Consider the following 20,902-nt stretch of genomic DNA (forward strand, 5'->3'; position numbering starts at 1 on the left):
TTTTGCCAGCACCAATAATTGAGTAGGTTGTGTTTGTTTCACTATATATCTTTGGCTCCTTTATCAAATACAAGTTGACTATAGGTATGTAGTTCTGTTTATGGAACTTCTATTCTGTTCATTGATCTTCTGGTTTATTTTTGTGCCCATACCATGCTGTATTTTTTTCCTGTGGCTCTATAGTAGAGTTTGAAGTCTTGTATTGTAATACCACCTGCATTGCTCCTTTTGCCTAGAATTGTTTTTGGCTATTCTAGATCTTTTGTTGTTCCATAGGAACCTTTGGATTACACCTTCCATTTAAATAAAGAATGTCTTTAAGATTTTGATGGGGAGTGCATTGAATTTGTGTATCAATGTTGGCAGTATGGCCATTTTCTCCATATTGATTCTCCCTACCCATGAGTATGGGATGTCTTTCCAATTCCGGGTATTGTCTTTTATTTCTTTCGTTAGGCTTTTATAGTTTTCATTAAATAATTCCTTTACATATTTGGATAAGTTATTTTGTAAGTATATTATTCTTTGTGGGGCTATTGCAAATGGAATCCTTTTCTTGATTTGGCTTTCTGTTTGTATATTGTTGGCAGGTTAATTTTGAATCCTGCCATTTTCCTAAATTGGCTTATTAAGTCTAGGATTTGGGGAGTGGAGTTTATTGGGTCAGTCAGGTAGATGATCATGTCATCTGCAAATTAGGATAGTTTAATTTCTACTTTCCCTATGGGGATGCCTTTGATGTCCTATTGTTTCCTTATTGCTCTGGCTAGGGGTTCCAGCACAATATTGAAGAGAAGTGGAGAGAATGGGCATCCCGTTCTAGTTCCTGATTTTAAGGTAAATGGTTCCAGTCTTCCTCCATTTAGTATAATACTGGCTGTAGGTTTTTCATATATGGCTATGATTATTTTGAGGAATGTACCTCTTTTTTCTAGTACTTTCAACATGAATGGATGTGGTATTTTCAAATGCCTTTTCCATGTACAGTCCAATTATCCTATGATTTTCATCCTTTGCTCTATTGATATGTTGTATCACATTGATTGATTTGCAAATATTAAACCAGCCTTACATCTGTGGGATGAAGCATACATGATTGTATAATTTTTTAAATTTGTTTCTGGATTCTGTTGGCTAATAATTTATTGAGGAATTTTGTGTCTGTGTTCAATAGAGAGATAGGTCTATAATGTCTTTTTTTGTTGTTGGGGTAGTACTTATTCATAATGGATTGAATTTCTTGGATGTTGGTTGTGATTATTCCTGTGGAGTCTCTAATCTTCTTTTTTTGCGTCTCCCTTCTCCTTTTTTGGATTAATATTGCCAGGGGTCTGTTAATTTTGTTAACTCTTTCAAAGAACCAACTTTTTGATTTATTAATTTTATGTATAGCAGATATTATTTCAATCTCTGATATTTCCAATTTTATTGTATTTCTGTCATTCTACTTGTTTTAGAATTAACTTTTTCTTGTTCCTCTAGGTGCTTCAATTTCTTCTTTAGGTTATTTAAATGTTCTTCTGTCTTGTTAATTTCCGCTCCCAGTGTGTTAAATCTACCCCTTAAATTTGCCTTTGCTGTGTTCCATAAGTTCCTTTGTGATGCATCTTGATTGTCATTATACTCAAGGAAGTTTTGAATTACATCTTTGATTTGTTCTGTAACCCAGGAGTTATTGAGAAGTGTGTTGTTCAGCTTCCAAGGATTTGAATGTGTTTTACCTTTTTCTGTGTTGCTTACAACTAGTCTGACTCCACTGTGATCAGATAGAATGCATGGGATTATATCAGTGCTCTTGTAACTGCTGAAGTTTTCTGTATGAATCTGTATGATCTATTTTGGAGTATGTTTCATGTGCTGCTGAGAAAAATGTATACAGATATGATGTTAGGTGGATGACTCTCTGTATCTGTTAAGCCCAGCTGGGCTATATTGTCAATTAAATCAGTGGTGTCTTTGCTTTTCTTTTGTTGAGTTGAAAGTGGTGTATTGAAGTCTCCCACTATGTGTTTGAATCTATCTTGTTCTGCAATTCTAAGAGTTTGCTTGACGAATTTAGGTGCTCAAGTGTTGGGGGAGTAAATGTTTATAATTGTAATATTCTGGTTAGGAATTGTCCCCTTTAGTAGTATGTAGTGGCCAACTTTACCTTCATGTACTGATTTTACTGAGAAGTTATATATCAGAGATTAAGATTGCTACTCCTGTTTTTTTGCACAGTGCGTTGGAGTTGAAAATTCTTTTCCATGCTTTCACTTGAAGTTTGTTTTTGTCTTTGGCAGTGAGGTGGGTCTCTTGGAGGCAACATATGGATGGATTTTGTTTCTTAATCCAGTCTGCTGCTCTGTGACTTTTGATTGGATTGTTCAGCCCATTCATATGCAGGGAAATCATGCAGAAGTGGTTAGTGTCCTTTGTCATTATTTATTTTTTCTTCTGAGTTTCTTTGTCTCTCTTTTTTCTCCCTTTGTGTTTACTGATTTATAGATGATAGCTTCTTGATGGGAGTTCTTACTGCTCTGCAATTTGTTCTTGATTATTTAACATTTTTTGCATTTCTTTTTTTAATTGTAATTAATAAAAGGGTTACATGATATTTGCCAGATAGAAGGTGCATTAATTCACATATATTGATACCCTTTCTCATGTCTTGGTACCCATTACCCTCCCCCTACCCACCCCCACTTTGTTTTCCCCCTTTCCTATCAAATTTCAAATAACCAAATACAAATAAATTCAATATATCAGATAACAAAGTGAGATACTATAACAATATGAGATTCCCAAGGGACAGCAAAGGAGATGAGAGGTAAAGAAATGCAAATGAAAACAACTCTAAGATTCCACCTCACTCCAGTTAGAATGGCCAGGATCAGGAAAACAAATGACAACAGATGCTGGAGGGGATGTGGACAGGAGGGATCACTACCACACTGTTGGTGGGAGTGCAAACTCATTCAACCACTATGGAAAGCAGTATGGCAGTGCCTCAAAAGTCTAAACATAGAACTCCCCTATGACCCAGCAATTCCACTACTTGGCATTTACCCAACCATCCAGAAACAAGGACATACTAAATCCACTAGCACAACAATGTTCATTGCAGCACTATTCACCATAGCAAAGATATGGAACCAACCTAGATGTCCCTCAGTTGATTAGTGGATCAACAAGTTGTGGTATTTGTACACAATGGAATTCTATGCTGCTGTCAGAAAGAATGACATCGCCCCATTTGTTAGGAGATGGAAAGACTTAGAAAAAATCATATTAAGTGAAGTAAGCCAGACTCAAAGGAACTTAGGCTCACTGGTTTCCTCATTTTTCATAATCAGTAGAAACCTTCGGCTCTACTAGCAGAGAGCTGCAATAGAGCAAAACCTTGATACATAAGGCCATATAGTATGAAGCTAATTGAAAGGACCTCCAGGATATTGAAACAAAAGCCATATTTAACGTTTTTTAATGCTGGTTTAGTGTATAGTTTCTCTTTGGAATGAAATATTCTTATTTCTCCCTCAAATGTAAATGCTAATTTCTCTGGATATATCAGTCTGGGTTGGCAGTTGTTGGTCTTCAGGGCATGAATGATATTTTTCCAAGCTTTTCTTTCATTTAGGGTTTGCATGTTGAGGTCTGCAGTTATTCTATTTTTTTTTCCATTGTACTATAGCTCTTTGTTTCTTTGTGTGGCATTTAAGATCAGCTCCTTAGTATTTGTGCCTAATGTTTTTACTATAATGTGTCTAGATGAGTTCCTTCTGGGGTCTTGCCTGCTTGGAGTTCTGAAGCCTTCAATAATGTGAGTATTTTCCCTTTTGAGGTTGGGGAAGATCTCGGCTATAATTTTGGTGAATAAGTGTTTCATTTAATTATTTTGAAACTCCTCCCCTCTTGTATTATTATTATATGAATATTAGATTTCTTGGCTGTGTCTGCCAGGTCCTGAATTTCTCTTTATTGAATTTTGATTTCTGATTTCTCCAGACTGATGATTCTATGTTCCAGCTATTGTGTTTTATCTTCTGTTCCTGATGTCCTATTCTCCATCTCAGTCAATCAGTTACTTAATGCTTCCATTATAGTTTGCCTTGTGGACACTGTGCTAACCATGTCTGCTCTGAGGGTATTAATCTTTCCTTTTATGGGAATATATATTTTTTCTATTTCTCTTTTGAAATTGATGTGCTCCTTGGTGATTTCCTGCTTATGTTCCTGGAATTGTTTTTGGAATTTTGCTTTGATTTCTTTAGTAATATCTGCAATCATCTCCTTGAACTGAGTCATGTTTCATGACTTTTCAGGTGTCATTTCTTTGGATGGTGACATCTCTCTCGTCCCTTTACTCTTGTTTGCTTTTGGGATTTGTGTGGGATTTTGATTATTTATATATTTCATGATTTGTCATTGCCATTTCTCTCACATTGGAATTGAGACTGTTGTTGTAGGTTTGCTCTGTGGTCAGTAGGTGGCGGTCTTTATTTGGCTTGGGGCTGGCTGTTCTGGGAATATTTGTATATGTATGTTTCTCAGCCAAATGAATTCCGTTGCTGACTGGGTTGGAGTTTGCAGCCTTTACAAGTATGTCAGCCCATTCCCAAAGTCTGTGTGTCTCTGCACAGCTATCTCTCAACTAGGTGAAACCGTGGCCTCACTGTGGGCCTGCAGTTTGGGAGCTTTAGTGAAATTGTCATCTCAGCTAGCCCGGTGGCTAGTGTGAGGGCCCTGTTTCCAGGGGCGGGTCCTAGCAGAAGGCTTTCAGTTTGGGAGCTCTAGTGAGAATTCAGCTAGACTACTGGCTAGTTTGAGGCTCTGTTCCCGGAGTGGGACACAGCCAAGGGCCTGGGGTTTGGGAGTTTCCTGGAGGCAGCTAGTTTGTGGCCCTGGTTTCAGAGGAAGGGCCCAGTAGAGGATGTGGACTCAGAGGGCAGAGCCCTGCCTTTCTGGCTTTCTGAGTGTGAGCTTGGCCTCTTCTGGTCTGCCCTTCAGTTCCCTGCTGTGTTTTAGAGAAGTATCAGGCTCTTTGTCTGAGAGTCTTTCTGTGACTCCGTGGGGGGCCCCTTGGTGCTGGCTGCCCAGAGGCTCCCAGCAGGAGGGCACCCCACTTAGGTTTGGTTCAGTCAGATGCTGGCTTGCAGACTCACTCACATCCCCACCTGCTCTTGGAAGACAGGGTTTTAGCACCCCTCAGTCTCCAGTTTCAGGGGCTTGGGAGAGGAGGCTGTTGGGCAGGTGAGAGCAGGGACAACTCCACCCCCTTTGTTGTGGTATTTGGTCTAAGTGCCCACCTGCCTGTCAGTCTCCAGTCAATGGCCTGGGGGAGGGGGCTGTTGGGGGAAGGGACAGGATTCTGAATTCCTTGCTCCTCCCTGCACTTGCCAGTCTTTCTTGGTCAGGGTGGGAGGGGACTGGGATAAGTTCTGTACCTTGATTCCAGATGGATTTAGGGGAACCCATTGGACTACTTACTCCTTGGTTTTGTCTGTGAGCTGCTCCATGGTGTTGGAGGTTTCTGTGCTTCCCCTCTGTCTCCTCTGCTGTCTGTGATGTCCGAGCCCAGTCTATGTGGGATTCATGCGTCTGGATTTTGCTGCTTGTTGGAGTCCCAGGCTTTCTGGCCCCAGCACCTGCCGCCACCACTTTGGTGATTTATAACAGGTGGCGAGTGGTGGGGGAAGGGTCCTCACAATTCGGATTATTGTAAGTTGGATATAAGCTTTATCTGTTTTTCTTTATGCTTTTCTTTTGCATTAGTGCTCTTGCTATATATATATCAGAAATATGTTGAAGAGGTGTGAAGAGAGCAGATAGCTTTTCCTCATTCTTGATTTTGGAGGAAATGTTTATACATTTTACAAATAGGAATAAGGCTGGCTATAATTATTTCATGTACACCCTTTATTTCCATGCATTTATAATCTCTCCAGAGAGACTTTTTAAATCATAAATGGTTTTCTTGATATTGTCAGTTTATTTTTGTATATTGAGTGACATGTTCATATGGTTCTTGCACTTCCTTCTGTTTATGTGATTAATTACATTAATTGACTTGCTTTTATTGAACCAATTTTACATTCCTGGAATTAATCCTATGTGATGATAGTGCATGATATTTCTTGATTAGGTGTTGAATTTGGTTTGCAAGAATTTTATTGTTAAGTTTTGCTTTGATGTTTATCAAAGTGATGGACCTGTAGTTCACTTTCTTTGATGAGTCCGTATGTGGTTTGGGGATGGGTTATGCTGGCACATAGAAAGATTTTCATGGTGATTTTCCCTTTCTGTTTCACTTAAAAATTTAAGGACAATATCCTGGAGCCATACAATGGATGTATTTGGTTATTTGAAATTGGATAGGGAAGGGGGGAAAACCAAGATGGGGAGGGGGGGTGGAGGGAAGGGTAATGGGGACCAAGACATGTGAAAGGGTATCAATATATGTGAATTGATGCATCTTCTATCTGGCAAATATCATGTAACCCTTTTATTAATTACAATAAAAAATAAATTAAAAAGAATTTAAGGCCAATTGGAGTTCATTCTCCTTTGAGCCCATTATAGAATTCAGCTATATAGCCATTGGATCCTGGGTTTTGTTAGGTAGGAGGTCTTTATGGGTCTATTTATTTGGTTCCAATCTCTTGGTTTTGTTTTGGATACATTAAAATTCTCTGGGAATTCTTTCATTTCATTCAGATTCTCCATTTTTAGCATAAAGTTTTACAAGTTACTTCCAGTTAATGTCCTAAATCTTACCTGTATCTTTCGTGATGTTCTAATTTTACTTATATACGTATCTCAGAACCTGATAATTTTTTTATTTTTGTAAACCAACTCTGTTTTGTTAATGCTTTTTGGATTTTTTATTTTTAAATGCATTTAAATTTTATTGTTAAGTTGCCTACAAATTGGTTACAGCTACATAAGTCAGGTAATGTGTAAATTTATTTTTGAACAGTGTTACCCCCCTCCTTCATTTTCTCTCATTTTTTCCCATTCCCCCAAAGTAGTAAAGGTCATTGCCAACATAATGTCTACTATCACTGTTGAACTGGTTCACCCTTTGCCCATTATGTTTTCTCAAATTCACTTTTTCTCTTATTTTACATTGATTCCAACTACTCATTTTGATTTCATTTGTTTTTTCCAGATGATTGAAATTTACCATTAAACTCTTTTTATGAGATTTCTGCAATTTGTTTATTTTGGTACTCAGGGCTTTAAATTTCCCTTTGAGTACTGCCTTCCTTTTGTCTCAGAAGACTTGTATGTGAGTGAGTGTGTGTGTGTGTGCGTGTATGTTTGTTCATTTTGGTTATATTCTAACAATGATTGGATGGCTCTAATAATGTTTTCAATGAGCCGGTATTCATTCAGCAATGTCGTGTTCAGTCTCCATGAATTAGAGAGTTTTTTGTGATATCTTTTCATGTTGAGTTTTAATTTTTTTCCACTGTGCTTAATCAGGCTATAGGGAACAATTTATTTCAATTTTTTGAGTTTGGAAAATTTGCTTTGCAATCTAAAATATGAATTCAGAGAAAGTTCCTTGATATGGAGAGACAAATGCATAGTCTGTTGCTCCTGAGTGAACTATTGTCTAGATATCTGGTAAGTGTCAGATGCCATGACCTGAGGTTTCTTGAATAGTTTTGGCCTGGATGGTCTATTGAGATGTGCCAATGATATGTTGAAATCAGCAATAATCAATGTGCTTGCATCTATGTTTATTTTTATATTAAAATATTTATTTGACAAATATGGGTGCTGCTGCATTGGTAGATATTTAGAATTGTTGTATCTTCCTGTAGGAGAGTTTCCATTTTTAGTGTGTTATGACCTTGTCTTTTCATTAATTTTTTATTATCGAGGTAATATATATAGGGGTTACAGCTACATTCACCAGATAATAGGTGCATTACTTCCCACACATTAATATCCCTTCTTATGTTTGTGTCCCCATTTCCCTACTCCTTTCATTAGTTTTAATTGAAATCTATTATATCTCACCTTAGGATTGCAGCTGTACTCTTTCTTGGGACCATTTCCTTGAAAGGTTTAATTCCAGTCCTTCTCTTTGAGAATGTTTATTTCCTTGGGGAAGACGTGTTTCTTGTAGATAACAGATGCTTTGTTCTTTCCTTTTGGCCCAATTATTCAATCTATACTCTTTAACTGGAGAGTTAAATGCATTAATATTGACTCAGGACTGGGAAGTACTTGATAACACTTCCAATCTTATCAACCTTTTCAGTGGCTGTGCCTCAATTTTGTTTACTATATTTATCTGGGACCTTGGTAAGGGCCATTTCTCTGCCATTATCCTGTTCTTGTTCATTTTTTTATTAAACAACTTATTAACACTGATTTTTACATCATATTTCAAATGTCATGTTTAACAAACAATTATTCAGGAAGGGAATCTCTATATACAATCACTGGCACTTAATTTTTAGAACATAATCAAAATTAGGCTAAGGGTTTGTGTATCATAGATCCATATTAAATTATGAAATAAAACATTATGTCTATAGAATCATAGGTTTTATGTATATGTAGTTATGTTTATATTTCCAATACCATGCCCATAGCATTGGACATGCAAATATTAAGCCCTCGCTCTTGTACTGTTTGGATCTAATAGCCACGTATTAAGGATAACATGCGCCTTTTGTCCCTTTGGTCTTGAACTTGTCTCACTCAACATTATTCACTCTAGATTCATCCACTTCCCTGCAAATGTCGTTAGTTTATCTTGACTATTGGCTATATAGAATTCCATTGTGTGTGTGTGTGTGTGTGTGTGTGTGTGTGTGTGTGTGTGTGTGTATCTCACATTTTCTGTATCCATTCATCTGCAGTAGGGCATCTGGATTGTTTCCATCACCTGGCTATCGTGAATAGTGCAGAGATAAACATAGCTGATCAGGTGCCTTATCATATCTTGGTTTATGATGTTCAGGGTAGATGCCCAGAATATGGGCATTGTATGGAAGGGATCGTAGGGAAGGTCAATTTTCAGTTCTTTAAGAAACCTCCATACTGCTTTCCAGACTGGCTGAACTAGTTTACAATTTCACCAGCAGTGTAGTGGGGTTCTTTTTTCTTCACAACCCCACCAGCAACTGTCATTGTCTGAGTTCAAAATCTTGGCCATTCTTATTGGGGTAAGGTGGTATCTTAGGGTTACTTGTATTTGCATTTCTTTTATGACCATGGATGATGAACATTTTCTCATATGCTTTTCTGCCATTTTAATCTCTTCTTCTGATAAGTCTCTCTTTAGTTCCCTTGCCCATTTAGTGAATGGTTTGTTGGGTCTTGGGGGGATTAGTTTCTTGAGTTCCCTGTAGATATTGGATATTAAGCATTTGTCAGATGTATTATTGGTAAATACCTTTTCCCAGTTGGTTGGCTGTCTCTCTACTTTTGCGACTATACTTTTATCTGTACAGAAAATTTTTATTTTTAGATAGTCCCATTTATCAAGTCTCTCTCCAATCTGTTGTGACCCTGGGATTCTGTTCAGGAATCTTTTGCCTGTGCCTATGAGTTCCACTTGTTCTTGTTCATTTTATGTATGTAAGTCATCTTTAAATAACTTCTTTTGTGCTGGGATGGTGGAGATAAATTGTTTTAATATCTCTGTTATGAAAAATTATTTCCTTTAGTAATGGAGGGAATATTGCTGGAAGAAATATTCTTGATTGGTAGTTTGCTGTGACATACATCACCCTAGGCTCTCCTCAACTTCATGGTCTCAGCTGAGAAATCTATAATTATTGTGATTGATTTTCCTTCATAAGTAATCAATCTTTCCTCCCTGACGCCATTTGATTCTCTAAGGATTACAATGTGCCTTTTCTACTATGATTTTTTGGAGTTCTAAATGCTTCTTGTCTCTAAATATGATTATCTTTTATCTCTCATTCTTTTTATTTTGCTGTTGTTGTTGTAAGAAGTCAACTGTTAAGGAATCAGAAGCAATCTGAAGTGGTATGGGTTCTATTTCCCTTTTAGTCTAGAGAATCTTCGATATTTATTTCACTTGTGATAGCTCGATTATAATGTAGACGAGTAGAGGTTATTGTGAAACTTCGAATAACCTTTCCTTTTTATATAACATATTTTCATGCATGCATTAGAAATTTTAAATTTTGTCATTACATATTAGAACAAACATTATTTATTGGAAAACTCAATCATTTACTCAGTTCACAAAATAATATTTGTTTTTTGTTCCTTTTTATTAAAGATATTATTAACATTGATTTTTACATCATATTTCAAATGAAATGTTTAACAAACAAGTATTCAAGAGGGGAATCTCTATATACAATCACTGGTACTTAGATTTTAGAACATAATTAAAATTAAGCTGAGGGTTTGTATTTCATACATACATATTAATCTATGCTATAAAACATTATGTCTATAGAGCCATAAATTTTATGTCTATGTAGTTATTTTTATATTTCCAATACCATGTCCATAACAATGGGTTTGCAAATATTGAGTCATCACTCTTGTACTTTTTGGATCTTGAGATAAGTCAAGACCAAAGGAATAAAAGGCACATGGTATTCTTAATATGTGGCTATTAGATCCAAACAGTACAAAAGCGATGATATGCTCTTTTGAAAATTTAGAAATAAAACATAAGAAGGGGTATCAATGTTCAAGAAGTAATGTACCTGCTACCTGATGAATGTAATTGTAACCTCTCTACACAGTACCCCAACAATAAAACACAGCAAAGATTTTTTTTAAAAAAACAGATAAGAAAATTAAGAAATGCACAAACACTATGACTGGATTGATGGACAAAAAAGAACATTTGACTAGGTTGAACATGTGGCTATTTCTGGGACTATACACTGTATTTGACCTAATGCCCTAACAACTGACATAGACTTGTGTACCTTTTGGTTTTTCCATTAAATGAAACAATATATTGACATTGTTTTCTTTTAATGAGAATAAAAATTTCAGTGAAATTGGTAGCTACTGCATGAAATGAGCTAGCCAAATATACCAAAATCTTGGAATAAGTATAGATTCATTTAAAGATGGGTTCATCTTGAGCTCTAAAATACCACTTTAAGAAAAAGGAGACTGTTGTTGTAGACCTCTGGACTCTGTGGTTCAGAGGTGGCGGTCTTTACTTGGTTTGGGACTGGTGGTTCTGGGAATTTGTATATATGTGTGGTTCTCAGCCAAATTAGTTCCACTCACTGCTGACTGGGTCAGAGTTTGCACCTGTAAAAAGTTGTGTCTGCCAATGTCCAGAGGCTGTGTGCCACTGCACAACTAGCTCTCAGCCCAACCAGTGACCCCACAGTGAGCTGCAGGATGGAGTTGCACACTTCTGTCTCAGCTAGCCCAGTGGATGGCTAGTTTTTCTACCCTGTTTCCAGGGGCGGGGCCCAGCTGAGGGCCTGGACTTTGGGAGTTTCCAGGAACTCTCAGCTAAACCAGCCAGGCTGGATTCGGCCCTGTTCCCAGGGGTGGGGCCCAGCAGAGGAAGTGGGCTTTGAGGGCAGAGCTGCTCTCCTAGTGTGAGCTTAGCCTCTGCTGGTCTCCCTTCAATTCCCTGCTTTGTTTCAGAGAAGTACCAGGCTTTTTGGCTGAGAGTCTTCCTGTGACTCCGTGGGGGGCCCCTTGGTGCTGGCCAGCCAGAGGCTCCCAGCAGGAGGGCACCTCACTTAGGTTTGGTTCAGTCAGATGCTGGCTTGCAGACTCACTCATACCCCACCTGCTGTTGGAAGGTAGGGTCTTAGCACGCCTCAGTCTCCAGTTTCTGAGGCATGGGAGAGGAGGCTGTTGGGCAGATGAGACCAGGGACAACTCCACCCCCTTTGTTGGGGTATTGGGTCTAAGTGCTCACCTGCCTGTCAGTCTCCAGTCAATGGCCTGGAGGAGGGGGCTGTTGGGGGAATGGACAGGATTCTGAATTCCTTGCCCCCCTCTGCACTTGCCAGTCTTTCTTGGGCAGGGTGGGAGGGGACTGGGTTACGTTCTGTAACTCACCACCAGCTTTGCTTTCCAGATGGGTTTGAGGGAGCCCGCTAGACTACCTACTGATCGGGGTTTGGCTGTGATCTGCTTTGTGGTGTTGGAGGGTCATTCACCTCCCTTCTGATCTCCACCGACATTTGTGCTGTCTAAGCCTGGTCTATGAGGGATTCCTGTGTCTGGATTCTGCCACTTGCTGGAGTTCTAGGCTTTCTGGCCCCTGCACTGGCCGCCACTGCTTTTGTACCTTGTCTGTGTGGGGTTCCTATGACTGGATTATGCTGCTTGCTGGAGTTCCAGACTTCCTGGGCCCCGGTGCCCTCCTCAATGGCTTTTGTGGCTTGGAACAGATTGCAGCGAGGGGGGAGGGGGTCCTCGTGTTTCGGATTCTTTGAGAGAGCATTGGATATAAGCTTCTTCTGTTTTTTTTTTTTTCCGGTTTGTATACTTCTCTGTTTCTTCTTGAATTTGAGTGGAGGATTTCTTAAGGTAATTGGCTCATGGGATTCCCTGATTCTTTCTTTTTGTGGGAGAGAGTTAGGCTGTGTTCCTATTGTTTCGGCGCCATCTTCCTATTCTCAATATTTGATTTTGTGAAAAGTATTTCCCATTTTTGCCAGTTCTGGGCTTGATCTCAGGGCCCAAGTTCTGTCCTTGGACTACCACTTCAGCCTCAACACCACTTCCAGCTTTTTTCTATGTATGTGGTACTGAGGAATCAAACCCGGGTCCTCATGCATACTAGGCAAACACTCTACCACTAGGCCAAAATAAGGGCTCCTATTTCCCAATTTTGACAAAAAATTTTGAACACATTTGAATTCTTGTTCATGCACACATATGTGTATGTTTAATTAGGTTTTCTTCAAACTCTATTTTCTTCTGTATAGAAAGCATCACTAAGAGGCTTTCATTTTGAAATTTTAAAATGACTGCATTATATTGTACAAGCCAATCATCTAATTTGTATTATTATCTTGCCTCCATTGTTTTCTTATTTGAAAAATGTGTGTTACTGTCATTATATTAATTTCTTTAGAATGTACGCACACACACCATTGCCCACACTGACATGACAAAAGAGAAAGGAAAGTGACCATCTTTACCCCTCTATGTTATTTTCTCTCTAGTATCTCATTCTGAATATCTTGATAACAGCATATATATCACTTCAATTTTCCGTGGAGGCCCTGGAATTGAATTTTCAGTGTAAAGCTTGCTCACAGTTCTTTCCTTATCCCCAATGTTTTAGGTTGCTCTCTCCGTAATAAGTTCTTTGGAGTTTGATATATCTCTATTACTTATTTCTATTTTTTAAAATTTTAACAAAAGTAAGACTAGCATTTGCTCACCTGATATTTGAGCAAATGTTCTGGTTGATATTGCAGGAAGAGCTGTTCATTCATTTGGATCTGTGAGGAGAACTTCTATGGAATATTCCCCATTTTGTAAATGATAATTTCCTCCTAAAAGAGTCTTCCTAAAAGATTCTCTTAAGTTGAAAATTTGTTACCTAGCCTGACCTTTCACATAACCATGCCACATAGAATGGGTGCTGAAAAAAGTTGAAGGTAATATAATGTGTGTTGTTTCATGAATATGAGTGAGCGTAACAGAATATGTGTTTCATGAAAATCTATTCCATGTTTTCTGGTCAGTTTCCTGCTGTGGTATCTGTAGTTCCACTGTGTGGATAAGACAAGCCCTCTCGGTGTACCTAAGTTCTTAAATCTCAATGATAACAAATTGCTTTCATGTCATAACCTAATTCTATATACAGTTGCAAGACGTTACATTGGCATTCTATTACAACTGATGGTAATGTTTTAATATATCACTGGCAGACGAAAAAGCATGTAATCTAGCAATGTCATTAATTTTGAAATACTCCTCCTGAAATTCTATGTTCATTTTGTAGGTTTATCTTCAAAAATTACCAGTTTGTTTTGGCCTTGGCTTTTGCTATCGAAGAGATCAACAAAAACCATGATTATTTACATAATTTGACTGTCGGATTTGATATCTATGATGTTCAATATGGAACATGGACACCATTTCATAATCCCTTCATTTGCATCTTTGGGAAATACGAGACTCCAAACTACACCTCTATGAGAGACAACAACACTGTAGCAGTAATTACAGGACCATCAGGAATAATATCTGCACAGATTGGTACACTACTGAACCTCTACAGGTTTCCACAGGTGAGAATAGGAAGATGGTGGGGATTATAACAAATGTTTAATTTGGTACTATTTCAGGTGTTAAAAGTGAATGATAGGAAGAGACTAGATTTGTGAATTTACCAAATCTTGTGAAATCAAAATTAAGTGTTTAAGAAATGGAATATATACATATTCGTATATACACAAAGTATATACATATATGTAAGTATGAGCACACATATATACATATATATTTATATTGCCATTAGTTTGGAAATGGGGTTGTTCAAAATACAGTAGGACAATAGGGTTATTTGGATTTTTAAGGCTTATCAATAATTTTCATTAAAAAGAAAGGAAAAGGAAAATGAGTTTAATATGTATAGATAATCTGTATTAAGTGCTGGTGTCTCACAAATACAATCCTAGCTACTCAGCAAACATTTCTAATTAGCAAGTAAAATCATTTTTAATTAGGAAGTAAAAAGCAGGGAATAATGTGTGGTTCAAAGGGTAGAATGCTACCCTTTAGAAAAAAGGCAAGAATTGTATAATTCCATGAGTTTGTGGCCAAGTACTAGCTTAAACACACATACACACACACACACACACACACACACACACACACACACACATGCAAATATGTTCATATACAAGATATGTTGAATGAAGTTAGGCTTAGAAAGCAAAAGGGGGGGTTGTATCTAATGTAAGATATAAATTATGATCATGATATATAGAAGAAATATATACATATATATATATATATATATGATGAATCTCACTAAACCGAGGCACCCATAGGGGTAGAAATTCATGGTGTAAACTCTATGATCAACTAATAGGCAGTATAAAAAATAAACCCAAAAAGCTGAAGCATGTCTTCTCTGCCAGGGGTAGGATTGCAAGTGATGTGGAAAGGGACAGAGGAATACCAAGGAGGAAAGTGGTCAAATACACATAAAATTTAATATACATATGAGAAAATGGAATTAGGAAAATAAGAGAATTGGAGGGGCTCATATGGATGGGAGAAGGTGATAGAAACTTTAACTAAGATACAGAGACATTGTAAAAATAAATAGGTATAAAGAACAAAAACTAAAAAAACAATTTAAAATACATTTTTTCAATGATAAAAGAAATACCTACTTTCCAATTGATTCAAATGGTTATTTAATATGCATCATGATTGGGGTTGTGATAGCTATAAATCTTTTTTTAATCTTTTTTCATTGTCAGGGTAATGTACAGAGGGGTTACAGTTACATCATTCAGAAGTGGGTGCATTAATTCTCACACATTGATACCCTTTCTCATGTTTTTCCCAATTTCCCTCCCTGGGCCCCCTCCCAATGATCTTGTTTTCCCTCCTTTCCTTTCCTATTTCAAATAAACATATATAAAATATACTAGGTAACAAAGTCAGATACTGTAAGAATATGAGATTAACCACGAGGGAAAAAAAAGAAGAGATATAACATAGTATACTAAAAACAACAATCACACAAAATAAAACTCTTGTTATAAGATCTTAGAGTTCATTTCATTTAGTCTCATCCTATATGACCTTATGTACCTAGGTTTTGAGCTATTGTAACCTTCTGCTAGCAAAGACTTTGATGTGTACGAATTATTACGAATAAAGGAAACCACTGAGCCTACGTTCCTTTGGATGTGGCTTATGTCACTCATGTCACTTATGTCCTTAATATGATTTTTTTTTGCAAGTTTTTCCATTTCCTTAAGACCCCGTACAGCAAAAACACTTCTTAGCAGAAAGAACAGCGCTGGAGGAATTTCAATTCAAAACTTTAGACTCTATTACAGAGGTATAATTCTCAAAACAGCTTGGTACTGGCACAAGAACAGGCCTGAAGACCAATGGAATAGAACTGAGGACCCAGATATTAAACCACAGACCTATGGCCACCTAATCTTTGACAAGGGAGCCAAAAAAATAGAATGGAAGAAAGACAGCCTCTTCAACAAGTTGTGCTGGCAGAATTGGTTAAGCACCTGCAGAAAACTGAAGTTGGAGCCTTCTTTGTCACATTGCACTAGAATTAACTCCAAATGGATCAAAGACCTGGAGGTAAAAGCTGACACACTGAAAACTTTACAGGAAGGAATAGGAGATACACTAGGCCTCCTTGGCACAGGTCAAAACTTTCTTAATAAGGACCAAGAATCACAACAAATCAGAGAAATGCTGGATAAGTGGGACTGCATTAAACTGCAGAGCTTTTGTATGGCAAAGGACATAGCTAGTAAATTATTTAGGAAGCCTACAGAGTGGGAGAAGATCTTCACCAACCAACCAACGGACAAAGGCCTCATATCTAAAATATATCAACAGCTCAAAAAATTGAATCACTCCAAAACTAACCTCCAAAGTAACAACCATCCCATTAAAAAATGGGCCAAAGATTTAAAGAGAGTCTTCTCTGAAGAAGAAATAAAAATGGCCTATAGATACATGAAGAAATGCTCTACATCTCTGGTCATAAAAGAAATGCAAATCAAAACAACTCTAAGATTCCACCTCACTCCAGTTAGAATGGCCAGGATCAGGAAAACGAATAGTAACAGATGCTGGAGGGGATGTGGCCAGGAGGGATCACTACTACAGTGTTGGTGGGAGTGCAAACTCGTCCAACCACTATGGAAAGCAGTGTGGCAGTGCCTCAAAAGGCTAAACATAGAGCTCCCCTATGACCCAGCACTACTTGGCATTTACCCAACCATCCAGAAACAAGGGCATACTACCCACTAGCACAACAATGTTCATTGCAGCACTATTCACCATAGCAAAGATATGGAACCAACCTGGATGTCCCTCAGTTGATGAGTGGATCAACAAGTTGTGGTATTTGTACACAATGGAATTCTATGCTGCTGTCAGAAAGAATGACATCACCCCATTTGTTAGGAAATGGAAAGAATTAGAAAAAAATCATATTAAGTGAAGTAAGCCAGACTCAAAGGAACTTAGGCTCAATGGTTTCCCTCATTCGTCATAATCAGTAGAAACCTTGGGCTCTACTAGCAGAGATCTGCAATAGAGTAAAATCTTGATACATAAGGCCATATAGTATGACGCTAATTGAAAGGACCTCCAGGATATTGAAACAAAAGCCATATAACGAGTGATTGTTGTCCTTAATGTACTATGTTGTCTCTCATCTCCTTTGCTGTCCCTTGGTTATCTCATATTGTTATAGTATCTCACTTTGTTACCTGTATATTGAATTTATTTGTATTTGGTTATTTGAAATTTGATAGGGAAGGGGGGAAAACCAAGACGGGTGGGAGGTTTGGGGGGGGAGGAAAATGGGTACCAAGACATGTGAAAGGGTATCAATATATGTGAATTAATGTACCTTCTATCTGGCAAATATCATGTAACGTAACCCTTTTACTAATTACAATAAAAAATGCAAAAAAAAGAATGAACCAATGCCATTATTTCTGATGGCAGCATAGAAATTCATTGTGTATAAATACCACATTTTCTTGATCCAATCATCTACTAAGGAGCATCTTGGTTGGTTCCATATCTTCGTTATGGTAAATAATTGGGCAATGAACATTGTTGTGATAGTGGCTTTATTATTCCCTTGTTTCCATAGTGGTTGAACAAGTTTGCACTCCCACCAATAGTGCAGTAGCAAACTCTCCTGGCCATATCCCCACCAGTATCTGTGTTTATTAGATTTCTTGATCATGGCCATTCTAAGTGGAGTGAGGTGGAATCTCAAAGTTATTTTGATTTGTATTTCTCTTATTGCCAGAGATGTTGAGAATTTCTTTTCATGTGTCTATAGGCCATTCTTATTTTTATCTTAAGAGAAGTTTTTCTTTATGTCTTTAGCCCATCTTTTAATCGGATGGTTGTTTTGTTGAAGATTTGTTTGGAAAGATTCAATTTTTTGCCAGTCCTGCGCTTAAGCTTAGGGCCTGAGCACTGTCTTTGGATTTTTCTCAAGGCTAGAACTCTACCACTTGAGCCTCAGCACCACTTCCAGCCTTTTCTAAGTAAGGAATCAAACACGGGTCTTCATGCATGATAGGGAAGCACTCTACCACTAGGCCAAACACCTGGCCCCAAGATATGTTTTACTTATGAGGCCCTTGTCTTTGGTGTTGCTAGAGAAGATCATCTCACACTCTGTCAGCTTTCTATTTAACTTACTAGGCATGCCCTATGCCATACAGAAGCTCTTAGTTTAATGCAGTCCCATTTTCCCAAACTTTCTTTAATTTCTTGTGTTTCTGGGATTTTATTAAGAAAGATTTGAACTGTGACAAGGAGATGTAGTGTTTTCCTATTCCATCTTGTAAAGTTTTCGGGTATCTACTTTTGCCTCAAAGTCTTTCATCCATTTGGAATTAATTCTGGTGCAGGGTGACATATAAAGATCCAACTTTATTTTTTTGCATGTTTTTCCAATTCTTACAGCACCATTTGTTGAAGAGGCTACCGTTCTTCCACCCTATCTTTTGTTCATCAAAGAAATGGGTCTATAGTTCTCTTTCTTTGATGATTCCTTGCCTGGGTTTGGGATTACAGGTTATGCTGGCTTCATAGCATGAGTATAGCAAAAAGCCTTAATTTTCTAGTTCATTGAAGAGTTTGAGGAGTATTGGTGTGAGCTCTGCTTTCAAGGTCATATACAATTCGAAATAGATATGTTTATTTGGTTTAGGTCTCGGTTCAGTGGGGTATGTTAATATTGGCTAGAAATTCATCCATCGCTTCCAGATACTCAAATTTGTTGGCATAAAAGTTTGAAAATTATTCCCTCTGATACTCTGGTTATTGATAATTTCTTTCATGATATTTCCATTCTCATTCATGACTTTGTTTATTTGGGTGTGCTCCTTTCTTTTTTTTCATATATTTTTATTGTAATTAATAGAAGGGTTACATGATATTAGCCAGATAGATGGTGCATTAATTCCCATACATTGATACCCTTTCACATGTCTTGGTCCTCATTTCCCTCCCCCCCACCCTCACCTCTCATCTTGTTTTCCCCCATTCCCGATCCAGTTTCAAATAGCAAATAAGAAAGTGAGATACAGTAACAATATGAGATAACCAAGGAACAGCAAAAGAGATGAGAGACAACATAGTACCTTAACAACAACAATCATTCATTATATGGCTTATGTTTCTATATCCTAGAGATCCATTCATTTAGCTTCATACTATATGGCCTTTTGTATCAAGGTTTTGCTCTCTTTAAATCTGTGCTATGAGAGCCCAATGTTTCTACTGATTATGACAAATGAGGGAAACCATTGAGCCTAAGTTCTGTCTGGCTTACTTCACTCAGTATGATCTTTTCTAAGTCTTTCCATTTCCTAACTAATGGGGCAATGTCATTCTTTCTGACATCAGCATAGAATTCCACTGTATAAAAATAGTACATTTGTTGATCCACTCATCAACCGAGGGACATCTAGGTTGGTTCCATATCTTTGCTATGGTAAATAGTGCTGCAATGAACATTGTTGTGCTGGTGTATTTAGTATGTCCTTGTTTCTAGACAATTGGGTAAATGCATAGTAGTGGAATTGCTGGGTCATAGGGGAACTCTACATTTAGTCTTTTGAGGAACTGCCATACTGCTTTCCGTAGTGGTTGAACGAGTTTGCACTCCCACCAACAGTATAGCAGTGATCCCTCCTGGCCACATCCCCTCAAGCATCTGTTGTTATTGGTTTTCCTGATCCTAGCCATTCTAACTGGAGTGAGGTGGAATCTTAAAGTTGTTTTGATTTGCATTTCTTTTATAGCCAGAGATGTTGAGCATTTCTTCATGTGTCTATAGGCCATTTTTATTTCTTCTTCAGAGAAGACTCTCTTTAATTCTTTGGCCCATTTTTTAATGGGATGGTTGTTACTTTGGAGATTAGTTTTGGAGTGATTCAATTTTTTGAGATGTTGATATATTTTAGATATGAGGCCTTTGTCCGTTGTTTGGTTGGTGAAGATCTTCTCCCACTCTGTGGGCTTCCTGATTAGTTTACTAGCTATGTCCTTTGCCATACAAAAGCTCTGCAGTTTAATGAAGTCCCACTTATCCAGCATTTCTCTGATTTGTTGTGATTCTTGGTCCTTATTAAGAACGTTTCAACCTGTGCCAAGGAGGCCTAGTGTATCTCCTATTCCTTCTTGTAATATTTTCAGAGTGTTGGCTTTTACCTCCAGGCTTTGATCCATTTAGAGTTAATTCTAGTGCAGGGTGACAAAGAAGGATCCAACTTTAGTTTTCTGCGTGTGCTTAACCAGTTCTGCCAGCAGCATTTGTTGAAGAGGCTATCTTTCTTCCATTCTATTTTTTTGGCTCCCTTGTCAATGATTAGGTGGCCATAGGTCTGTAGTTTAATATCTGGGTCCTCAGTTCTATTCCATTGGTCTTCAGGCCTGTTCTTGTGCCAGTACCAAGCTGTATTGATAATTATAGCTCTGTAATAGAGTCTAAAGTTTGGTATCGAAATTCCTCCAGCGCTGTTCTTTCTGCTAAGAAGTGTTTTTGGTATACGGGGTCTTTTATTATTCCATATGAAATTTTGAATTGCCTTTTCTATTTCTTTAAAGAATGCCATTGGGATATTGATGGGTATTGCGTTGAATTTGTCGACAGCCTTTGGCAATATTATCATTTTTACGATATACATTCCTCCAATCTAGGAGCATGGGAGGTTTT

The 20,902-nt window shown here is 37.7% G+C and overlaps 1 pseudogene; it reads left to right on the forward strand.

The window, feature by feature from the left end:
- Positions 1–20,902, forward strand: part of LOC150042538 (vomeronasal type-2 receptor 116-like) — a 41,956-nt pseudogene that overhangs the window by 8,118 nt on the left and 12,936 nt on the right.

The sequence above is a fragment of the Megascapheus bottae genome, chromosome 35, assembly GCF_031878675.1.
Source record: "Megascapheus bottae isolate mThoBot1 chromosome 35, mThoBot2.hap1, whole genome shotgun sequence".
NCBI lineage: Eukaryota > Metazoa > Chordata > Mammalia > Rodentia > Geomyidae > Megascapheus > Megascapheus bottae.